This window comes from Nannospalax galili, unplaced genomic scaffold, assembly GCF_000622305.1.
Source record: "Nannospalax galili isolate Female #2095 unplaced genomic scaffold, S.galili_v1.0 scaffold46, whole genome shotgun sequence".
NCBI lineage: Eukaryota > Metazoa > Chordata > Mammalia > Rodentia > Spalacidae > Nannospalax > Nannospalax galili.
The window spans coordinates 3,570,881-3,575,139 of NW_008355790.1; positions in this window are offsets into that span (position 1 = coordinate 3,570,881).

Sequence of the window (4,259 nt, forward strand, 5' to 3'; positions counted from 1 at the left end):
TTTTGATTGAAAAATAAATTACTGCTAGAAATTATATAAGGACTCAGAGGTCTTATTGATTCTAAAAGTGCCTTCTCCTAGTATTTATTTTTATACCCATTTTAAAATATTTTATTTACAAGTTAAATGAGACTTATAGGATAGCAAATGATGCTTGTAATGGTGCTTTTTACACTGAAAAAGAGAAAATTGGGGGAATACTTTTATATTATTCTACTTTCATAAGTGAGTGTTAGAATTTCACTGGTAAAAACTGAAAATAGAAAATTTAATTACTTCTGAGAAAAATATTCAAATGCAGATTAATGGCTCCACTAATAAAAGTATCTGATTTGTCCAAAACCAAAGAAAGAATGAAGGTATTTAAAAATAAAGAATATATAAACTATAATGCAAAACTTTTGGATTTATAAACTGAACATTTAAGAAGCTGCATATTCATATACATGTTGTCCTGAACTAGACTAGACTTTCCTTACTGAGAGGTTCATTTTTAGTATCATAAATCATTTCAGTATATTTTTGTTGTCATTGTTTTCTTATAACTATGATAGCTTTCAGAATTTTAATAATTTAATTTTTAATAAAACAAAGTGTTAAAAGTTTTCAGTTTCACTGAATTTATAAAAACATCTTTATAGTTATTTATACTTTATACATTTTGATTTGTACAACTATCTCTCACTTTGGAGTTTTAATACAGACTGTATTAGTAACTTTTCAGTTGCTATGATAAAACACCATGACCAAGGCAACTTACAGAAGGAAGAGATTTTTGGGCTTATGGTTCCAGAGGGATGAGTCCATCATGGCAAAAGGGAGACAGCTGGAAATGAGGCACACCTGTTAACTGTTCAAGCCTACCCCTAGTGATATGCTTTCTCCAGCAAGGCCACACCTCCTAAAGGTTCCATAGCTCTCCCCACACAGCTCCACCAACTAACTAAATATTCAAATACTTCAGCCTGTTGAGATACTGTACATTCAAATCACCACACAGATACTTATTCAATTTTTTAGGGGCAGGGGGAGGTTGAGACAGAGTTTCTTGTACCTCAGGTCAGCTTCAGACTTACAATATAGATGAGGATGACTTTGAATTCCTGATCTTCCTTCCTCCATCACCCAACTGCTGGAATTATAGCTGTGTGGCACCACACTGGCTTATTCAATTATTTTTCAGTACACAGCAAACTTTTCCCAAAGAATTGAGAATAGATAGATAGCACTGTTTTTGTGTTTTAGATAGAAGATAGATGATAGATAGATAGACAGATAGATAGATAGATAGATAGATAGATGATAGATTAGATAGATAGATGGATGGATAAAGAAAGAAAGAAAGAAATAAGGGAAAGATAGATAGATAGCACTGTTTTTGTGTTTTAGATATTAGATAGAAGATAGATAGATAGACAGATAGATAGATAGATAGATAGATAGATGATAGATTAGATAGATAGATAGATAGATAGATAGATAGATAGATAGACAGGTAATAGATAGATGGATGATAGATAGATGATAGATAGAAACATATTTGTGAATGTTTACTTCATTTATGAATACTCCAATAAAACCTTTGTTTTAGAAGGTGATGTGTCTATGTGGTAATCACTGAATATTTTTTCAAATATTAAGCCCTTAGTATAAATTAGTCTTTGTATTGGACTGAACAAGACAAAGTTTTTGTTTTCAAAGATTGTGGATTCTAGTAGAGGAGATAAACAGTCAAATAATAATGTCAGGAGAGTTAGCAATAAGTGTTATGAAGAAACAAAACAAAATAAAGGGAAGGAGAATACAACTTTAGATGAAGCAGTCAGCAATGGCTGCATTTCAAAGGTAACTTAATCAAAGGCCCAAAGATAAGAAAATCAGGTGCGTAACTAAGAGAAAGTGAACTTCAGAGTGAGGAAATAATGCAGGAGCAACACTTCAAATGCCTGAGGAGGAACAAGGAGGCAGGGGGAACATGGAACAGATTTAGCAAGAGGATGACCAACAGAAGATGATGTCAGGGAGGTAGCAGGGACGGAGAGTAAGATCTCTTTTTTGGTACTGAGAGAATTGTTCAGAAATATGAAACCATGGAGGTTTTGAGGATGAAGGAATGGATACCTGGTAAAAAAACTATTATGTTTCAGGTTGGCTGATAGTAGTCAGGCTGATGAAAAGTTACAAGATTTTAGATACGTATTGAAATTTGAACTGAGATTTAATGTGAAGTGTGACTATGATAAGAATCAAGAATGACCCCAGAGCTTTTGAGTCACTTAGATATGGTGTTGTTTACTGCAATGGAAACTTTTCAAGAAGTTTGGAAGCATGGTGGAACATACTGTGTTTTGCATGATTATTAGATGTCAAAGTAGAGATGTCAGTATATTTGGATATCTGGAGAGGAAAGTTTAAATTTTGGAAGTATCACAGGTACACATGTTTCTAGACCCCATTGTGAATTGAAAGTTTTGTAAGCAAAACATGCATTTAATGTACCTAACCTTCCAAATAGAGCCTAGCATAGCCTACCTTTAACATTTTCAGAATACTTACAGTAGCCTACACCTAGGCAAAATTCATTTACTGTTGTCTTAGTTATCCTTCAATTGCTGTGACAAAACACTCTGACCAATACCAACTTGGGGAAGAAAGGGTTTATTTGACTTACTTTCCCAGGTCACAATTCATCAGGGAGTCCAAGGTAGGAACTCGGGGCAGGAACCTGGAGGCAGGAGCTGAAGCATAGGCCATGGAGAAATGCTACTTACTGGCTTGCTCCCCTGGCCCATGCTCAGCCTTCTTTCTTATATAATACAGAACAACCTGCCCAGGGGTGGCACTGCCCACAGTGGGCTGTGCCCTCCAACAGCACCCAAAAATCAAGAAAATTCCCCATAGACATGGCCACAGGCCAGTCTAATGGAGGTAATTCCCCAATTGAGGCTCCCTCTACCCAGGTAAGTTAAGTTTGCAACTAAAGCTCTCCATCACAAATGTGAAGCTTATTTTGTAATAAGGTATTCAGTACTTCATACAAAATATTGAATACCTGTATCCAGAAGATGCTGGCAATATAGAATATCATAAATAATGATTGTTTATTTTCGTGATCACGACTAACTTGTTGCTGTTCCTGTCGTCATAAAATTACTTTTCACCAGCCCAGGAAAAGGTCACAGTTTAAAATTCAACGTTGAATTTCCACAAATTGTGCTTTTTTTTTTTTTTTCCTAGTATCATTATAAAGTTAAAAAAGCATCATTTTGTGGCAGGGGCCAACTACATAGTCCATAGATTGCATTAAACTGTAAATTAATGGCATACCCAAGAGGATGAGTGTAGAGAAGTGGGGAAAATATTCTGAGTCTTGAGCATTTAAAAAACTTGGGTTATAAAGAAAAAATCAGCAAAGAACACAGAAAGGGTAGCTGACAGAGGAAGATAAAAATCAAGACAATGTGTCTTCCTGATGTTTAGTTTTTCATGTTCTTTGTGCATTCTAGATACAAACCCTTTGTCAGACATTCTGATGTGCTTCCTGTTGATGTGATAAACATCATGACCAAAAGCAACTTGGGGAAGAAAGGGTTATTTCTTACTACTCCCAGATCACAGTCTACCACTGAGAGAACTCAAGACAGGAACCTGGAGGCAGGAGCTGAATCAGAAACCATGAGGAACACTGCTTCCTGGCTTCCTCCCTGGCTTGCTCAGCCACTTTTCTTTCACAGCCTGGGCCCACTTGATCAGGGATGGCACCACCCACAGTGGCCTGGGCCCTCCTACATCAATTAACAAAAAAATGCCCAGCAGATATGTCCACAAGCCATCAAATGGAGGAAATTCCTCAGTTAAGTTTCCTTCTTCTTATTCTTATCACACCATCCTCTGAAGAGGTTGCCCATATTGCTCATAGGGAATTGGGACACAGACTGCTCTAGCTTCTTCCAGGTTGAACAGGGAGGGACACAAGGTGAGGTAATTGGAGTACCCCTTCAGTGGGTCTATCTAAAAGACTCCCAAATTTTATAACTCTTACCTGTAGGGAGAAAAGAAAGCCCTTGACTGGTGCCTAGGAGATGTGAAGGAGAAGTAAAAGCAAGAGTAATTAACATTACAAGTTCTAGACATGGAACCAGAAAAAAGTCAGAACATGGCAATTTTCCAAATGTTCATGAGAGTCCACTGGAATTTCTTGACAAGACTTTCCCAAAGCATCCCTCTATTGGGTTCCTCCTCATTTTTCTTTTGTCTTC